The 21,305-nt window shown below is 38.5% G+C and overlaps 1 protein-coding gene across 3 annotated transcripts in view; it reads right to left on the reverse strand.

Annotated features, from left to right (window-relative positions):
* SDK1 (sidekick cell adhesion molecule 1) overlaps positions 1–21,305 on the reverse strand; it is a 387,420-nt gene that overhangs the window by 158,600 nt on the left and 207,515 nt on the right. Inside the window, exon 1 of one of the 3 annotated variants that reach the window (XM_032197268.1) lies at positions 5,491–5,540. The exons of the other annotated variants lie outside the window; for them this stretch is intronic. The gene's annotated coding sequence lies outside the window, so the exon portion shown is untranslated. Of the gene's footprint in view, positions 1–5,490; positions 5,541–21,305 lie in introns of those variants that run through there. 3 annotated transcript variants of the gene reach the window in all.

The raw sequence follows: 21,305 nt of genomic DNA on the forward strand, positions 1-21,305 counted from the left end.
AACACATTCCTAAATTAAGCAGACACATCATCTTACAGAAACAGACTTCTAAAAGAGAAAACAGAAAAATACATTATGCAAAACTTTGGCAAGGAGATGTTTTATGCATACAAGCTTCCTGCTAGCTGTGTGGGGGGCAGAGAGCTAGAAAGCCTTGCTCCCTCGCTGACGTCCCACCCTGTGATCCCATTGCTGAGCACACCGAGCACTTTTAACTTCACTTTCTTGGATGGAAGGTTTCCTACAACCCTGTTCAATCTGTTAGAAACACTCCGAATTTCCAGCTTAAACATATTCACTACCAATGTACCCCATTTGTTCCTCTGCCAAAGCTGTCCTTTGGCTCAAATCTCTCTTTTTTCCCTCTGTGATTTTTACGTCCTAAAGTATTTATAGGCAACAATCATACTCCTTCACAGTCTTAGTTTTACTTAGCTAAACAAGCCAAACTCTTCTTGCCTGACAAGTCTTAAAGGATTCATTGAAATATATACAAACAAAAGAATAGGCGCAAGGGTAAAAAGAACAGCTAGCATCACACTATAAATGTTTCCAAATGTTTAAACAAATAACAGCCACGTTTGTAACAGCTTTTTTTCCCCCTTTGTAAAGACTTCACACAGACTGCAAGAGCTGTTAGCTTTAGCCCTAGGGAAAGATTAATGGAGAACTCAACTCTATCCACAAGATGACTTATACCCTTTTGTGTGTAGATACTCCAGCAAAGAAGAGCTTTCTATATTTTATTAGATAAAACAGGCTAAAATACAGGTTGAAAAGCTTCTAAAATCTTGTAGAGGGTTTTTAGGATTTATCCCTGGGCATAACGAGAGACGGGGGCCTGACGTGCAGCCAGCCAGCACTGCTGCCGACCACAGCCGCTGCTGAGGCAGCCCAGCCTGATGGTTGCACAGTGCCAGCCTCTCCAGGTTGTCTTGCACCAGCTCTGCTCCACAGACGGGGAAAGGGATGGCACATGTAGCTTTCTTCTTGATTTTGCCCTTTTTCTACAGGCCGTTAGTGCAGCAACTGCTATCGTTGGGAAGCCCTCTGCAAGAGACCCATTCCTCCCTCTTTTCTGCTACCTGAGGGCTACAAACCCATTTTATATTTTAGGTCTACTTTGGAAATAAATTTTCAGTGTTGTCCCATGTAGTTTTAAGGAAATTAAGGCACTGCTTAGTAACACAGCTTCCTGTGATGACTCAGCAGCTCGCTTCAAAAGCAGACCAAATTTCTGCTCCGACACTCTGAAATCCCCTTCTCACAACTCCTCGTGCACAAAAAGCAATTTGGAAGTTCAGTCTCTGTCACTGACCTGACCTTCCCCCATGCACAGTGAGGGTTTTTTTTCTGCCGAGAAACTTATCATCCAGTACATCATTAGAGCTTTCAACATTAAAAAATATAGAGCCTCAAGCTATTCTAGCTAAAGAACACTCAGGTGGCTTTTCAATTCACCAGATAGCTTTAATACCCGCTATATAAGTGGATAGTGTGTAATCTTATTCAACGGCAGTTAAAAGGGAAAAGAAAAAAAAAATGCATGGTCTAGCAGTGGAATCTATTAGCCTCAGAGTCATCTCCAAAGCGATGCAAGGAGCCACAGGTAGAGCAGAGCAGAGCAGAGGAGCCCACCGCAGCGAGCCGGTGAGCGCTGCCCCTGCAGGCAACACCCAGAACCTTTTCAGCATCATCATCGGGAACATGCTTATGTTTAAAAAGATTTTAAAATAACTCATCAGTGGAAATGATTTTAAGAGGTTGTATACTTTTACGACGCACTTTAGCGCATCATAAGAGAAGCATCGTTTTAAATGCAAACAGGCATGCGCTTTGGGGGGGGGAGACAGGTTTGAGACAGCGATGCTTTGCTGCCCCTGTATTTCTGCAGCAGACAGCAAGAGTCACGTCCTACTGAGGACAGAAAGGAACTTCTGACATCTTACAGCCCTGCTGCTTCACATACCTCAATATTTACCACTTGCTTTCTTAAGGAATGTAAATTAAGTTAATAAACCACTCATTAGTAATTGGCTGTTAAATAAACTAGAACTGTCAGTTAATCAAACAGTCCAGAAATGCAAAATTCACTGCAAAGATAAAAGCTGAGAGAAGAAATGAGGAAGGAAAGCTGAACTGGGACATGGCTGTGTTACACGAACCAGAGAACTGCTGGCGTTTTAGATGCTGCAGTTCTCACCAGCAGCTTGTGGTTTACTGTCAAGCAGCAGGAAAGAAAGAGAAATGGGAGACAATAAAATGCTGCCACACTATATTTTCAAACACATCTTCACATGTGGCTTTTTCTTTTTAATATAATTTCTTAACTCCTTGGCTTAGCAAAAGACAAACCAAAGTCACACAAATGATGGTCCATTTGCTTCTTCTCATACTCGCAACAAGTTTGAACACTTCTACTTAGAAATGAAATTGTGGATAAAAAAAAAATAAAAAATAAAAAAGAGAGAGAGACAAAAAAAAGACAAAATAAAAAATAAAAGGATAAAAATGACAGTTCTTACCTGTCCTTCACCACACTTTAAAAAGAAGGATAAAGAAAAGAATCCCCAGTGACTCTGGGGCAAAATTACCTAGGAAATGCCCCTCAGAATTTATTTTATGACAACAGTAAGTACATTTTTACTGGAAAGACGTAAGATTGGATGTGCTTGTAGAGCACTACAAGTATGTACAATCCATCATATGTGAATTTCTAAGATGTATTTATTTGTAGCACCCTTTTAAGTGAACCTGATGTTGTGAAGAAGTACAATGGAAGCAGACACTTGCATATATATATACTGACAATCTGACAAGTGGTGCTAATAAAGCTAAATTTAATACTAAATTTCAATTTAGTTTCAGAATTTGGGTTTTCCTGGTATCAACTTAGACTCATGAGAATGCTACTAGATACCTGGAAAATTCATGAAAATAATAAATATTATTGAATTTTAGAGATTTCCTTATACTTGGATGTCTACTGTATCTGGCTGCTTAATTAAAAATCTGGGCTCTTCCCAGATGATGAAAGAATTTAAATCTGTCCTCACTGAAAATAAGCAAAAGACAAATCTGAAAGTGTTCCATGGTTGATTTCTCCTTCACAATGAAAGGAAGGGCTTCTGCGTCAGAGACAGTTGGTGCCAGTAAATTTGTACAGGCCACCAAATTGGCTGTCATTATGTAAAAAGCGTATACAAGAGTACTTATATAGATCTGAGCAAGACAGCTTAAATCCATGCAAATACATTTTTGCAGTTACTGGATAAGCAAGGTGTTGATGAAAGCTTTCTCCAGCAAATCCCCTCTAAGAACAGGGATTAAAATTTACTACATTTGAACTTCAAAAAATAAAAATCGCCCAAATTTCAAAAACTGTCCTCAGATCCCATATGCTACGGACATGGAGCAATTTGTGAAGGCTTAAGAGAGCACTTCTACAGATATTTATAATGTTGAACTAAACAGGCACTTTTGTTCTTTGTTGCTGAAACTCCTATTCAAACCGAGATGCACTCGCTGAGCAGTATTTTAAGCTCAAGGTCAACTCTTGCCGCATTCTATTTATATATTTATATGTGAAACATGTTTTGGGATCCAGATTGCTACCTTGCTCCCAAAGGTCTGCTGTTTCAAAGTCTTCACATAAAGAGAGCAGATCTGAAAAACAAGAAGATACCCCACAGCCTTCTTCCAACAGCTAACTCAACCAAACATATGGAATGACTTGTCAAAATAATATTTTGAGAAATAGGTTATCAGGGGCCTCAGGTCCATTCCATATGGTCTGAAGTTCTCCACGCCCCCTGACCACATCATGCTACTTTGTCCTTTTCTTCTATAAAGGGATACAATCCTTAATAGAAGTAATGTTGTTCAGGTCACAGGGATTCAGAAGCAAATAAAATTTCATTTATATGTTTAGAATACTGTAAAATGTAAAAGCAGGGCAAAATCACTCAGAGCTCAGAATCCAAAGAAATAATATTGTACCAAAAGAAAGAATTTTCCTTCCTCTTTAAAGCACAGATGTTCTTCTAAATAAAGTGGAGGCTTTCCCTTTGCAGCCTTTGTGATTATCAATCTTTGGTTATTTTATAATATAAGGTTGCCTAAGACCTCAGCAGGGAGAAAAATACACATCGCTTTATTTCCTCTGTAGCAAGAACAAAACAACTGTGAAAGCAAAGAATGTTCCAAAAGAGCAAATAATAACCCAGCTGAAGAAAGTCTACAAACTTATTCATTCAAAAATAATTCCACAGATGGATAAGCATTTAATTTTCTGAAGTGAGAATAAAACAGCATCTCTCTTCTCAGGAAGATGGAATAAGTTTTTGTCTGCCTATTTATACACAGTACATAAATGCATGCCCAGAGAATGCTGCAAGTACTGTAAAAAGAAATCTAGGGGGAAGTTATTACTCAGGGCTCTTTGTTAGTATTTCTGCAGTACGGGTAGTGTCAGCATTGTTATAAATAAATTGTTAGTCGTACCTTGGCCAGTACAAATGCTGCTTGCATTAATGTACTTATGATTTCCTTTCTGCTGCTCCCAGATAAGAGGGGAGTTTAAGAGCATGATGTCTTTTCGATCTTGCATTGACTTCTTACCCTCTCAGAAAAGGGCTAGGTCATTGTTTTCAGCTGTATGGACAGTAAACAGCCTTTTCTACAGATGACAAGGACTCATTGCTTCAATAGTGAAAAACAGAAGCTTATTTCTGCAGGGTGTTCCTGTCTCCCAGCTCACCCAAAACTTTGCATTTCATGCTGCTGATTATTTCAAATTTCTATTATCATAATATGACACTAGGATGTCACAACAGAATTACAGTTAATAAGGAAATTAGGGAGAAGAAATGAGAGATAAAATGAGAAAATTATATACTTCCTTCCTTGTCTAAGATGTGAATTTAGTTCTTTTTGAGATACAATTGACATCTATCTTGTTTTATGTTGTAAAAAGAAATAAATTCACCCCTACATTTGCAAATGTGCAGCCAGTTTCAAAAATGTCCTTAGGTTACCAATTTGAAATTAATTGGCAATGTGCGATTAGGCAGAACACAGCGACATTGTTTAGTCTTAAGCAACCCATTTATTTGATCTGCCCTGGAAACAACAGTAACAATATGATTTGACTATCTGGATGGTAACGGGCTGTGCTGTTAGTGCAGAACTGTCAAACACAAGAGCAAGTGAAACAATAAGAAAATATTTTGGGGTTCACTTTGCAACAAAACATTGTCTCTTCCTGTCTCTCAGACACATAAAATCTCCTAAAACTTCTTTGATATATATAGGGTGAAGAACGAATCACTCTGCTTAGACATGCACGAAACGCATTTAAATACAGATTAAAATTATATTAAAAAATATAAAATATATTATAACAGCAGAAGCAAAGATGGGAAGAGCTAGTTGTATGCTAGTACCTGGCAACCTGAATTTTCTGTAAGGGATGCCCATTAGCCTACATACCTGAGCAAGTTTTGCCTTGTGTTGCTCTGGGACTTCTGTCCAGTTTGGGAGTTTTGGTATTCTGTAAACTCAGTGCATCCACACCAATCTTCAATGAAATAAAATACTACATGAATAAATCCTACACGGTATAAAAAAGCAACTGATGGCCACTCTACACAGCTACTGAAAACAGTGAGTGCAACCTAATTGACCTATCTTCTCTCCCTTTATTTCTTTCAAAAGTAATTACAAAGAAGAGACTTAGGTGTGAGAGACCATTTAGCTATTCAGGAGACAAAGAATTTTAAAACATAGACCTAACTTAAGACAACAAAATGTATTGCATGTGGAACCACAAAATCTCTGAAAAAAACTCAAAATACAAGCAGCTTTTAGAAATAAACTAAATCTCCCCCTCCTGCTGCTTCCAAAGCCTTAACCAGAAACAAAACAAACAAACCCTACCCCCCCACCCCCCAAACCTGAAGGGATATATAAAAATAAAAGTACAACCGAAGAATTTTTGACATTTCTCTATCACTCTCAAAAATAGTAATAATCCTGAGCTATTGAAGTTGCTGAAAGAAAATAAAAATCAATGCATTTTCACTTAGTGCTTTTGAAAAGGATTACTTGGTATTTCAGCAAAATGCTTTAATGCAGCTTTGTAACAGAGCCCACCATAACTTACAAATAAAGCTCTTCACACTCCGACATTTCACTGCGTGTTGCTGCACGCCAGCGCTCGATACCCGGAGGGGTGCGTGGGCAAGGCCCAGCAGGCAGAGACACGAGGAACCCACAGCACCTCGGCTGCTGTGCTTGGGTCAAGCACAGGCATGGTGACACGCTGCTGGGAGAAAGCGGTTACTGGTACCAGTATCACATCCAGCCTCTGTAATCTACTGGTACCAGTACCATGTCTGGGCTACGTAACCTACAGTGTTCTGGGGCTCCACAAACAACTGCTCCATAACACAGGGATTTTAGACAAGGATTTTATACATGTTATAAAGCAACGTTATTTCAAACAACCTGGAAATTGCCTTGGGCTGGTGTTTTCCTTGCTTACCCCTTAGTCTCAATTCAGCAAGCAACAGTGCACAAATGGAAGATGGTGTGTTTTCTTTGTTTTTCTTTTCAGCTTTTAATGTAAATAGAACAATTTACAAGCCTTAACTTTAGCGTGCACCCAAATGTTTGGAAGTGTTAGCTTTCAAGCCAACTGCATTTCGGATTTTTTGTCTGGTCATAACTTTTAGGCTTATAACTATGATCAGACTTAAAACGACCAAATAGCTGACAGACATTAAGAAGCTCCTGTAAATCATTGTGAACTATGCAAAACAACTTTTGAAAGGGGTAAGTGGTTGATCTTTCCCTTAATACAGGCAGGGTGGATATAAAATTGTATATTTTACAATGAACCACAAGCATTGCCCCAAACAATTAATATTGATAACCAATGCAAAAGACATGAAAAAAAAAAAAAGGCTCTTGCAAACAAATCTATTTTTCTTAGCTCAAATGGGAGACCCAGAATCACCAAAAAATGCTTTAAAACAAATGGTTTAAAATGCCATTTTTTTCCCCATTGTTTCTGATTCCTCTCTATGCATACAAATACAGAAAATATAAAACCCAGCAAAGAGGGAAAGTGGAACATTTAAAAAAGCTGATTTAATTCTGCACTAAACCTTCATTCCTACCATTAAAAAGTACAATTTATTACCACTGGAAAGCATAAGAAGTAGAAAGTGCTCTTGAAAAATAATAACTACTTCTACCAGCACACCAGAGACCTCTACAGAAGATGTAGGAACCATTATCTCTATTTTACATGTGGTGAAAATGAGGCAAGGACAAACATTACTGAAACGAGGCTACAGCAGGTAGAAGCCTGACTTGTTCATTATAACCTTTCCAACATTTTAGGATATACTCAAATATATGATGGAGAACTTTTTTTTCTTTCTACTCTCCAACTGGAAGAAGATGCTATACAATATCCATGGGGATCTTGCAAGCTCTGAAGCCATCTTTGACATCTCATATTCCCTTTGCAGCTCTGTTCTTGGTTGAAAGATTTGTTAATGGGATATGGCAATCAAAATTAAATTCTATTGCAAATTTTCAGACAACAGTGACTGGGCAGTTATTCACAGCATCTCTGGTCAACAGCTGACAGGATGCAGAAAAAAAGACAGAGTATTCTCCCAGGTTTTATCATTGGCCATGCCAGTACAAGAATAAAACAGGCAATTTGCATTTCTCAGCATTATTGTTTCAAGCTGCCTGCAGACTCTGGCACATGTCATCACACCAATTTAAATGAGCTTCTGCTATTGGATCAAGCATTACAAATGAACGCCTAAACCCTTGCTCACAACGTATGTTAAGGCCACTCAAACAGCAGGTTACAGTCTAGAATTAAAAATCTGCTTTCCTGCTCCTCAATCTCTACACTAATTTTCTGCCATGTCTTTCTTGTGTACTTGTTTTGAAGGGATCAAATGTATATATTCAACATACTTCAAAATAAAAGGCCAAAATGAAGAAGTGTGAAACACTGCAGAAGATGAATGTGGCGGGCGTGCAGTTCTGCCGACAGCAAGGACTTGACTTCATGGCCTACACTGCCCTGAAACTGAGCTGGTAACGGTGCCTGGGGCAGGAGGACTGCTGTTCTCTTCTCGGGCATCTGAGCCGAGTCCTTCCAAGATGCAAACTATCAGCTTTTTCCCTTAGTTTTCCTACAAACAAAGCAGCAGTCAGCATCAAACACTCGAAGATGACTCCTGGCTGCTAGTTACTTCCACAGAGCAGCTGGAGGAGCCTCAACCCCTGACATGAACATTGGCCAGCGCTGCCAAAAGGCCAAATTGAGGCCTGGAGCACACCAGCAGGCTCAGCAGCTTCCTTCTGGCTGTTGCTGCCTGAGGTTGAGGTCAGCTCAGATACGGTACAGCTGCGTAACCTTGGATCAAAGTGCTGGAAAAACAGCTCAGCTGAGAGAGCAGCAGCAGGGCAAGCTGTGAGAAGTTACACCCAGGGCCTCCACCCCATGACTTGGGAGCTATATTTAAGCTCTGGACCTTGCCTGCGTGACCCGGTCATCAAATCTGGTGATTTCACATTTATTTTTCCAGTCTATGTCATTCATTGTAATTCATGATAGACTACCAACCAAAATGGCAAAATGAGATGCTGAAGAAACTGCAGTTGCTTTGCTTATCTTTTGAGTGCTTCACTGTCAGCAGCTGGATGAGTACACTGGATATAGCAGATTACATGGATAGGGCCACTGGTATATCTGTGGTGAACTGCGTATACTAGTAGCACTACATGATTCAAAGATAATTTATATGAGGGAAGTCTCCTGGGTAGCAATTCAGATTTTTCATTTGCACATTGAAATGGCTTCTGAGGACATAACTTAGGATGAGTTGGTTTCTCCCTAATCACTCGCTTACCACAACCAAAAGTTGGAACTGGGACAAGAGTACTTAGAGAGCTTAAACGACAGATGTCATCCCATTTCTGAGAGGATGTTAAGGGATATTTGAGAAGGGATATGACTATCTCTTTAGAAAGAATGAAAAATAAATTGAATTTTCTCCCAGTAACCTTTATGAAACACAGTTTCCCATTTGTCTGTGGTGACAGATTCCTGTATTTCCCAGAGGAAAGTAATTTTCCTTGAGGAAGGGGAAGCAAAAGAGAAGGTGAATCAAAATGTTTTGATTCTTTTAGTTTTTTCAAGGACCATTTTCTAAGGAAACAATTTGATGAATTCATCTGTATGACCCCTTTCCCAGGGGTCTTGTAACTACAGATGTATCCACAGGCTGGGATTAAGTCCCACAGGCCACTTGAAAGAAAAGGGACACAGTAAATATGGTACTAGTTAATACATTAGTCTTTGGCATATCTCTGAAGACATGATTCAGCAATCCATCAACAAACTATTCCTTCCAAGGCAGGAACATTAATATGAGTTTGATCTGGATGGTCTCCAGACATCTCCAGCCATTCTTCTGACCACTGAGTATTTCTCTGACCACTGACAGAGCTCACGCTGAGCTGCCTCACTGAACAGACATGTATACAGCCGCATATATTTGGTCAGTTTTAGACATTTTACTTTTTCATCAACCTGATCAAAGACTATGAGAAACAGGGAGTAAGCAACACCCTGAATGTGGGGTATGCATAGAATAAGCTGTGCATTTTCATAAGAACTCCTCCCCTCCATGAGTGCCCCTGATTTAAGGGGAAGAGACTTATTATTAACCTGCAAACTTTTATAATGAAGGCTAGAATTCTCAGCCCTTCTTATAGCATTACAGAAAAGGCATCCAAAGATGAAAGGGCACATTCAACAAAGCACAAATATATGTTAGCGTTATTTGATGATCAGCTTCAGGTTAAACCTGCCTTGAGACTGGAGATTAATAGTGATAGCTTCTTTTAATGACTGTAGAAATGCCACAGTGCCTGCCAATAACAACTTGAGCAATGAACAGGTTGCTATAGAATGTATTGTTTATGCACCACTGACTGCAATCTCTATACAGAAAATTTAATAGACCCTTTTTTCCCTCTCAGCAAGCTTATGTGGTTGGGGATTTAGAACTGCATTATTCCTTATGACCTGACTTATTTATCATGTCAATCATAGTAATGATGTGTCAAAATTATCACAATTCTGAAGCTTTCCCTTTATCATCATTTTGAGAGTGTTCTTCCTCAGCATTATAAGCACATACGACAGAAGAGACATCAGAGGCACAGATTTCATGCATGGCTCTAACAAAATCACAGGGTTAAATAGCTACTTCTAGAGCCAAAGCACCATGGAATAACTTCTTTCATTTTTCTAATTCAGTTCCTTGTAATAGCAGCTAGACACAGCTGCAACTGTAATTAAGGAGAAAAGATGGGGAATAAAACCACAGAGTCAATTGCCAAAGGTCAAATTTGGTTACTGGAATTTGCAGGTCCTGACCTACCTAACAGCATGCAGTTGGCCTTCTGATACCACCAGTCAGGTTTAAAATTACAACTTTTGTGATTAGTAAGACTGAAGAATTAGACAGGCACGTTGCTTAATGGTGAGATTGTCCTTCCCCATCTAAACAAACAGCTTTGCCAGGGGGTCAAGGTAGGGAAAAGAAAACAATGTAGATGGTGGAGTAAGAATTTACTGAAACAAGTTACAGCCAAGCGTGTATTCAAGGTCACAACCACGTTCATGAAGGTGACTGGCTCAGCAGTTCAGGTGCAGCATTCCTCAGAATAGGTTTCTGAGCAAAATACTGGACTGCATCAGCACCAGGTTACTGACTCAGAGAAATTAAAGGATGAGAAATAGTTAACAACAGGAGTTCTGTCAGAGGTACAACATATATTCTTTTGGTTCAATTTTTCTAGAGCCTGAGGTCTGAAAAAGATGGAAGCCTCCTTGAAAGGGCCTGGACAGCATTCTAAATTTCATGTACCATAAGTTTCTCTCAGTCACAGAAGATTAATTCACCATTTATTCTGTAGGCTAGCAAGAACACGGAAAGCAGATAGTGTGTGCTGTCCTGGAGGAAGGAGACAGTGAAGCCCTGTTCCCTCTGGGGCTTGTAACTGTGGCTGGAACCATTTTTAAATGCAGTTACAGTCAAAGAGAGTTTTAACAAGTTTGAATGCACACCTAACATTGTTATATCCTGAAATATGGATTGTCTAACTGGTAGCCTGTGTTGCAGCATAATTTTTGCTAGAATAGCTGTCTGAAATGATACTAAACCAAGCTAACTCCAGACACGTTGAAAAGTACCTGACAAGTGCAGTTCCGGCAGCATCACCACGAAGCCTATTTGAAGTGTCCAACCTATGGATCAGCAAAAATATGTAGCTTAACGCAGACTAATAAAATAGAAATAGGCTGTTCTGTGGAAACCCTAATGGAGCTGCAGAACACTTACTGCTGAATTACAAAGGTGAGTGTGTCTCAGGGGACCCTAGAATCAATAAAAAGGAAATGACACAGCCCTCCACCAGGTAGAGTTAAGGCAGACAGGTCCACAAAATGAACTGACAACAGCCTGCAAGAACTGCTTATTTAAGAGGCATAAAGCTGTAGGAACAGCTACTCATTGGAGGGAGTAAGCAACACCTAATGATAATTCAGAATTAACTATAAGCAAGCAATCTTAATCAAGCTCCTCAAAACTATTTATTCTTACAGAAGTTAAGATTTTGGTTGGAATAAAATTAAGATTTCACCATTTAATATACCTAAAGCATTTGCTGATACTTCGGCGTGGTTCCTTCAGAAAATAGATTAGAGAGTAAAGGCACTCTCACACTGGAGATTCATTAGACTTCTAAGAATCACAATCAACTTATTCTTATCTTAGGGAAATCCATCTCCCTGGGACACTTCTTTGAACATGGAGAATGCCACAAAATATAACCAAAAATAACCAAAGCTGACCTGACCACCAATGTGTCTACCACATCTGCCCACCTGTGCACTAATAAAACATTTAATGTAGTCATTATTTTAGCACCTATTAATGGGAATCTTCTAACTGCATTTCCAATCCCCACTTAAAAAATAGACTTTTCAAACATGTACTCGCAAAACAATTTTCATTCTCATGTGCAGACATGCACCCTGGTACATAAGCCAAGATTTGTGCTGCGCCTGTATACAGGTTTAAAATTGCACTACTAAATATAGGCATAGTGGGTCAGATCCTCAGGCAGAATATTTTGGCACAGATCCATTTCATTTGGGAGACAAATTTATTTATCTTAGGATTTGGTGCATACCTGTATCTGTATATAAATGCACTCATGCAGACTGCATCTCACAAAGAAATGCTCTCATCCAGAAGTGAAGGAATGGTTTGCTGAATGAGTAACACCTGGCAGAAAACAAGATTTATTCGGAATGTGATTTGAGAAGAAAATGATGAGCACTGCTGCTTGTTGGAGTTTTCAGGCTTAAACCACAAGTGCATGCTTCACCAGAGAGGAATTCCCAATGGGAAAAGCTGGTGAAGACCCAACAAGGTTGCTGCAGAAAGGGTCACATTTGGAATGTGACAGAAAAATCATTAAAGTCAGGTCACAGTACCACAGGTCTTATGTTACGGTATAAATCCGACTTCCAACCAAAGGTTCATGGGTTACAATGAAATAAAAATGAAGTCAAAACAGTTGAAAGGGAGATCAAACTAGATCTGCTCACTACATTTATCTGTTCTCCTATGGACAAAAGAGTTTGAGAATCACTGTTGCAATTATATTAACTATATATATACAAACTTCATATGCATATGTAAAACTGAAGGGTACATTCCAGAGTTCATATTATACCATTATCTTGTGGCTAAGAAAGTATCAGCCAGATGAACAACTGAAGAAATGTGCCTTAACCTGCCCAATGGCGCCACTCAAAACCCTCGTTCTCTTTCTTTTCTTTTGGAGATCTTCACTAATTTGTCAACAAGGTTTAATATTGCTAAGGTAGTAACTCTAACTGCGATAGCATTAAGATCAATTTTCCTTGCTGGTGCCATGATTACCTTTCATTCATCCCCTGAGACAGCTCTCTAAGGAGTAAATGTTTGCAACACAAGTTCTATTACCATACATTTTTGTTGTCTTGGTCAAAAAGAGCAGCTGGAAAATTAACTTCTAACAGACTTCATTTTTCTTTTAAAAATTGATTTTTGTAAATGAAAACTGTAGTCTCACCATTCCAATACCTTGACTGGGAACTGATAAAGTTGAAACTTCTGTCTAAACCTACTTAAACAAAAGGAGGTAAAAATCAGCCAGTCTTACAACAATAGAATCTGTAGCATAAATTTCATGTAATTAGTTTCTTGTCATTGGAGGGTCCTCAAATGTACTTTGGTGTCTCTTGATCTATTCCTATGACACATTCCAAATTAATCACTTAAAGACTGAAGTACTTTGATGGTGTGCTCACTGCAGGATATCTCAGCAAAGTATGATGACCTGTTATATACAGAAGGTCAAATCAGATTACTGCATACGTTCATATAGCTTCAAAATAAGAAATTTGTCATCAAAAGGAATGCCCCAATATCTCTGGAAACATTTTCAATAAACACACCTTTTAGCGTCACAATCATTTAGAGCTAGACTGAGCAACAAAAGCAAGTAGCAAGGAGGATACCAGAGCTGCCTCTCCAATTTGCAACCCATTCCAAGTCTGAAGCGTACACTGGAACTGCACAGGGAATGCCCCTGTATGCCTGTGCTGTGGTGCAGGTATACCCACACCAAAGGAAACTCAATTATCTTTGCTCTGTCCCTGTAGAGTTCATACGGACAAGTAATTTGGGTCATATTCCTTAGGAATTTCCAAATACAATATCCTCTCAATATGAGCTCAAAGGACAACAAAAGTGTGGAAGTATTTCATGGGATGAAAATAATATATAGAAAATTCATGAAACCAAAAAAACTTGACATGTTCGTTAACATCACAGTCAGGCTGAATTTGGTTTCATGGTGGTTTAAACAATAGGAACCCACTTTAAAAAAAAAGTTAACATCATCTTGAGCAACTTAAATCTACAAAAGTGAAGAAATTAGCCAATCCAATTGTACGGATCATTTCTCAACGTTCCATTTAGCTTTTAATTACCCAACAGACTGTAATAGCTCCTTTGGAGCTGTTACACTCCATCGTGTCAATTTGGCGGCTACAAATGCACAGCACAGAGTCCTCAAGCTAAAAATCATTATGAAATTATTGTTGAAAAAGATTGTTGGGCATGTGCAATAGCTAGCTTTTGAACTTCTATGTTTTACAATTTCTCTTTTTTATAAATAGCTAGAGCAATTAGATGCTGTTATGAAGCTATTCAAAACCTCTCAGTTTTGAGATCCCAGGCATTTCTTGAGTTATAGAATTGTAAAAATTCAGTTAAATTGGTGAACTTCTGTTTGCAGTCTGTCACGGTCTCGTATTTTCTCTTTACTTTTGTACACAATTTATTCAACTCTTATTTTTACATAATGTTCCATCAGATAAAACACCAGAAAATATTTTAGAAAGTAAATGTAAGAAATCTGAAAAAATATAGGCCTGCGCTCAGAGCTACACAATACCAAGAAATATGTGTGTATAGATGAACCAAATAAATTCACAGAGTTAAGTAGCACACCTAGCCATTCTTGGACATTAGATTAAAAAGGGAAAAAAAGGTTTTAGGAACATGAGAATGCAAAGACAGAGACATGATTTCAATCACAAGCCTTATAAACAAGGAAATTGTATTGGCGGGATTTGCAGAGAATTTATGGATTTGAAGGAAAACAAACTGTATATATATGAGACATTTTCTCGCTTGTGCTCTCCAAATCATGGAAATTTCAGCCTAAAGGCACTGAGTAGACCTGAACTGGAACAGTCTTGTCAAGGGCCTGGACGAGGACTTCATAAAGTCAACAGTTCAAACCGAATAAAACAGACTGTACCCATCTCAAAGATCTTGCAGTGTAAGTATAAGATAGAAGTCCCCCTCCCAAAGACGATACAGCCACATGAGAAAGTCGAAGGAAATTATTCAACTATATTTGACAGCTTATTAACTGCTGGATCATACTCGAAGTTTCTTGTAGGCATCCCAGCACAGAAATGCTTCCTGAAGATATTTTGTAGTAATAATGAGGTAGCTCTGCACAATATTTTTTTCCCCTCAAGTATAAGTGAGGAGCAGCACAGGAATGAATGCAGGTGTGCCTGTTCAAAAACAGAACAAGAAGGTAACAGGCTGGCAAATGACTGACTGGAGCCAGGAGCTGATGTCTTCTTGCTGCCTTGGGGATAAGAAAGAGGCTATAAACCAGCTCAAAAGTGGGGTTGGGGAAGACAATTGTGGGACACGAAACAGGAGTGTAAATGTCAAAGCAATAGCTAAGAGCAGTGTTCTGAAGTGATACAATCAAGGTAAGACCACATTTCTTTAGAGAAAAAAAATGACAAGACATTGTAGTAATTGAAATACGAGTTGTTGAGAGCTTGGACAAGAGTTTTAGATTTATTGGAAAGGCTGTATCATCACAGGAGGATTAAGTAAGACAAATTTCTAAATAATAGATGCAACATAAATGTGAGGGTCCAGAAAGATGGCAGAGTAAATAATTCCTAGGCAATGACACCCCCTGGGACAAGCAGCATGTTTATGTTCTCCAGGGAAATTGGAAAAGAATGAGAGGAAGAGGTGTGGCAAGATCTGGAAGAACTGCTACGGCAAGATAAATCTGAGTTGTCAAATGTTGTTGATAAATAGTTGATATGTATCAGAGACATTAAGAGAAAGGGTAAAAAAAAGATACCCCAAGAAAGCTGAAATTGCACTAAAGTGGGGGTTCTCTGAAAGAATGATTAGATCGATGAGAAATCAAGTGATGATGTTGTCCGAGCAGCTGAAGGTATCAAGATTTCAAGGAAGATATGCACCAAAGCATCAAGGGAGATTAACATCCCTTGTATTATTAGAAGGGGTATTAAGGCACAATAGCAAAACATAAAGGATCAGGTGAAACGCCTCTGCGTACTATCAGCTTTTAAATAAATTTAATAAAAATAAGCATCTTGGAGAAATTGTGTTCTTAAAGTCTCATAAGGCTTACAAAACTCCCCAGTCTTCTTTCAGTGTTTGGGTATTGAGAAAACTAAGAGGATCAGAAAAGGTTAAGAGAAGAAACGTACAGTGAATGAAGACGTTGGAAAGGTCTGAAACACAGGGCCACAGCTTCAAAATAGATGCATAAACAGCTAGCAAATAAAGTATCAGAGCTGAAACATGACTGAGATGACATGGAGAAACTTACCGAAACACATTATACAACACAGAAATTGTTGTGAAAAAAATTAAGGAATTGGAAGTTTTCGTTCCTATAGGCCTGTATTTTAGGGACTTTATTACATGACAATTACTACAAGCAAAGTCAGTTCGCCAGAAAATAGACAATGCCTTTGTAGGAACAGAACAATTTGGGCGCATGTAACTGCTGGAAAAACAATTTTTTTTATAAAAGGTAGCTATGAAACGCTATTGTTGGGAAGTAACACCACAGTATGGCAGTCTGTTTTTGTTTTGTTTGCCTTTAAAGATGTAAGAAAAAACAAGCCAGCAAACAATGTGCAGAATTGCAGAACACCGACACAAAGCTCTGCACACTCCATAGAAAGCTGCTGATGCAGCACAGCGCCACAGAGGCAGTCACATAGTGTGCGTGGCATTTCCCTACAGCACAGAAACAAACAGTTCTTCCATCGCTATTTTTAGGAAAAATTAACAGCATTCTTGGACAGCCTTTCAGCTTCTGATTTTTTTTTTTTTTTTTTTTTTAAACCAATCTCCTCTGATTTTGCTTTCAAAGAAATTTTTACCTCACAGTTCATCTAAGTACAAGACATAATGTAGGGCATATATCTTAGAAGTATCTATAAATAAAATAATAGGCTTAACTTCTATCTGATATTAACAAGTAAATATGGGAGAATAAGGAAAAGTATAATTATCTCCCAAAAGAAGAAGAATCAACATTTTGATTAAAAAGAGTGAAAAGGTGGACAACTCAATACAATGGACAAATATACACAGTGAGATTGGCAAATCCTCATTATGCTAAATAGAGATGTGGTCTGGGTAAAAAATACAACACTCAACACGGACTTGGTCTAAAATAGCTCATCCGTGTTTATCATTGAAGATAAAGACTTTTGCAATCAAAGTGAATTTCCATAGAAGTGTAAAACAAGAGGCTTCTCTCACTGTTATATCTGCCACCTGATGCTCTCAGAGTTGCCAGTATAGTGAAGTGTATATTAAATTTTCTCCCCCAGGTGCTGAGAAGAGAGAGCCTTACACACTTCTATTCCCAGAATCAAGCTGAAGCCACAAGTTTGAATTGATACACCCTGGGAGGAAAGAGAATCTGCTTCCCACTCTCATGACCAACTCAGGTCACTGCTTTAGCCTGTTAACTCCAAGGTTTTGGCTAGCAACCACAAACAATGAACCTTTCTTCCTAGCTTAACAATGCTAGAAAGTTCCTAGCCATTTTCTTACTTCATTTCTAGTTGTATAAAAAATAATTAAAGTTTGCGTTATCAGACTATTTTGGTACATATTTTACAATGTCAATACTGAAGATACAAAAGGCCCAGAACAACTTCTTCTGAAATAATTTCAGATTATTGTAAATATTTTGATGACAGCATAAAAGAACATCTTTCAGAAACTCTTGATTAAAAACAAACAAACAAACATACAAAAATACATACCTGTTACTAATGGCAAAGGCAAAATAAATCTTACTCATGTCCATCTAACTGACCTGTATAAAATCAAAAGCAACTATATCGCAGGTACAGTAAGAGATTCAGAAAGTAACAACGTATTTCTTTCAGAATTAGTACAGAATCTGTGCCCTGGATCATATTTTGGTATCCAAGTACTACCATCTGAGATTGAACAGAAAATGGCACTGCATTATATAATTTTAATTTTCCACACAATTATGTCTCTAGAGTTAATGTTAATAAGCACATATTATGCAGCTATTTGAAAGTCCACACAAAAGTTCAGTCAGATACAGAGCCCTCTTTCATTTCACCCCTTGAGCTACTGTGTAATTTGTTATGAGCCAGATTGCTAAAAATGTAATTACAGAAGTACCTGGTACTGTATAGAAGAGAAAGTAAAATATTCCCTACATTGAAGCTTGTAGCACAATTACGACAATTGTGGATTACAAGTGATATGCAAACTATGCAATAAGTAATGCACATAATTTTTTGATTAGTGCTGGTGACAGCATTTAACTTTAGCACTGTTGCAAGACTTTGATCTATCACCAATATAACTGACTGAAAGCCTTTCGCTTAATTACCATCACTAGGAGAATCTAATTAGACCAAGAAATATTAAAATAGTGTTAATAGTTAACATAAAGCTTCATAAAAACAATCAGTCTGGTTCAAGGACACAACAAATAGCCCTTAGTTTGAAAAATATTGTGGTTACAATTATAACCAGACTGGTGCTCAATCCATCCTCTCTCCTTTTTCATAAAATCAGTATCTTGAAGAATGTTCCTATGGCACTACATGCACTGTAATTTTTCACTCTTTCTCTAAATCTCAGAAAATGTGCTGTAGATGGCCCCAGGAGCAAACACAGCAAAGATGAAGTAAAACTCGAAAAGGAGCTGTCTAGTTTAATCTATGAATGTTCACAGCAAGGGCTTCGTGTAGAAATTTGTAATCAGGATTTCCACAAATGATGGTGGCAAGGTTTCATTGGAGCTGGTGTTCTTGTCATCTGCAGAGCCTGTCACAGCAACCTGCAAGCATTTGCTGCTTCTCTGATTTGAGAATCCCCAAGCATTATGTTTCTCCCCAGTGCCCAAACACACACACTATATCTTTCTCTTTAGAAACCACCCTGGCTTAATAGCTATGCATTTGTTATGTACTGCAGGGAGAAGTGCAATACACGCTCGAACAAGCTTCTGTAGTTTCAAAACACTAACCCAAAACCTACCAAATTACATCTGTGCAGGGTAAAAGTTAGCACGTCAATTAGGAGCACTCCGTGTTGGTGATGGGTAGGTGAGGGACCAGGGGGAACGCCTGGGAAGGAACAGCAGTTGTCAGGGGATTTTAACAAAGATGACTTCACCCTAGGCAAACAAATAGCATGGAGACTATGGGTCTTGTTTCTTCAGCGCATTTGCTGAATAGAAGTACCTCAGAAGCAGGATAACAAGCAATCCTCTAGCTATCCCCACCCTCTAATCTTTTATTTCATTTTTGTAAGTTTACTTCAATGTCATCAGCTTTACATGGAACAAGGCAGGATTTTTACAGAAATATCAGTCCAGTATGCTTCAGCAGTATCAGCTGAATGGCAGTGACTTGTATTAAAAAACAATAAAAAAAAGTGTGACTTACACTTATCCACAGTCACATAGTAGTATCACATCCCAGTAGATTCTCATCCACAGCCCCATATACAGAATGCACACACAGTGCTTCAGAAGCTGCCTTTCCTTGTAACTGCCAGACCTCAAACAACAGCTAGTTCAAAAACATTCTTTATCAAATGACAAATTAACTCAAACAAGAATAATCAAGTTAAAGTGGTACAAGAAAGAGGAGAATCAGTTCCTTGCTGTCCTCCTTACATCAACCAAACCCTTCGGGCAGTTTTCAACCTAGTTTTCGGTGACGTTTTCTCACCTTTTATTCTTTCCATTCTCATATTTGCCTGGTGGATAGCCTGTATATAAACATCACATTCAGAATCATCATGTCTTAAAGCACCTCTTATATACACATAGAAAAAAAAAAAAAAAAAAAGCACGCTCACCACAGGGGCTATTTGCACATTTTTATCTAGAGCATAATTTCACTGAGTATCAAAGGTAACTCTTCTCTCCCTTATCTTTATGAGAGGCTTGAAAGTTTGTACTAATGATAGGTTATACCCTGAAATTTTCATCATCCTAAACATGACTGATACTGAACAATGACAGGGAGCTAATACAACTGAGGCACCAGCAGCCCTCTGCATGTGCTGTACCAGATCACTCGGCCCCACCGGTACCAGCAGCAGAGCACAGAAGCTGTGCAAACATCACGTCTCTCCTCATTCCCCAGCAAGGAGCTGCAGCAGAAAGTTGTGACTGCACGTGGATCAGTGGATCTTTGAGGAAAACCAGGGGAGAAAAGGGATTACACTGGAATGTGAGACTTGGCTGAGACTTGGGCTGAAACCTCCATGGGGCAATCTTCTACAGTCAGATCAGACCAGCTGGGGTCAACACGGAGAAGACACAGATTGACAGCCTCCTGAACCAAAGTAACCTCTTGTTCCCAAAGGTTTAATATTAACATTTTAATATTGCTTCACGCAATACACTGTGACTTCATTTTCATGACATATTGAAATGCGCCCTTTATCTGCAAAATTTGCAGCCTGTGCAGTAGTCATTTCCTTCTCAACACTGATTAAAACCAATAAAAAATTGCTTGTAAATCCTCACAAATAAGAATGCAAACACTTCAATAGCACATAAGAATGTTTCTTCCCCAATAATTTACTCATATTTTGCAATTTCAACTTATGGCAGTATGTGTAGAGAGAATGGGAAGGTACAGGACAGCGATGGAGTTTATATCAACAATTCCCATTAACATTGATGGGAATTACACACATAAAAATTCTGGTCACTGATGCTTTTCTTTACTCATTAGGTAATTTCCAGCATTTTATTCTTTGGTTTTATGTTCTCTGCCCTGTAATTTCTAATGTAGTGCTTAGATTCTGCCAAAAAGCTTCATTGTGTGCTAGCCATCTCTTGCAAGTAAATAGCACTATGATGAACTTAGGAATATCTATTTCTCCTGTAATTGGTTGGTACAAGTCAATGCAGTCCTGCAACACAAAAAATAAATGAGAGAAATATGTTGCAAAAAATTAGCTGATTCAAATATTTTCTGAAAACAGATATTCTACTACACATTCTTACTAGGAGGAAAATACGAATGAGGGAGTATGATTCTGTATCACCAAAAATAGCTGTACCCAGCCTGAAAATTAAGGGACTAATATCTGTGTGTATGCAACTGCTTTCTGCTAAGAGAACCTAAAGCAAGAGCTGTCTTTTCTCTCTAGCAGTAGGACACATTGCTCCTGTGGACACCATGCTGGCTATAGTATCCACAGTCCACTTGATGGTCCATCACAAACTATCTTGTCTACAATGTAATCTACCTA

Source organism: Aythya fuligula, chromosome 15, assembly GCF_009819795.1.
Source record: "Aythya fuligula isolate bAytFul2 chromosome 15, bAytFul2.pri, whole genome shotgun sequence".
Lineage (NCBI taxonomy): Eukaryota > Metazoa > Chordata > Aves > Anseriformes > Anatidae > Aythya > Aythya fuligula.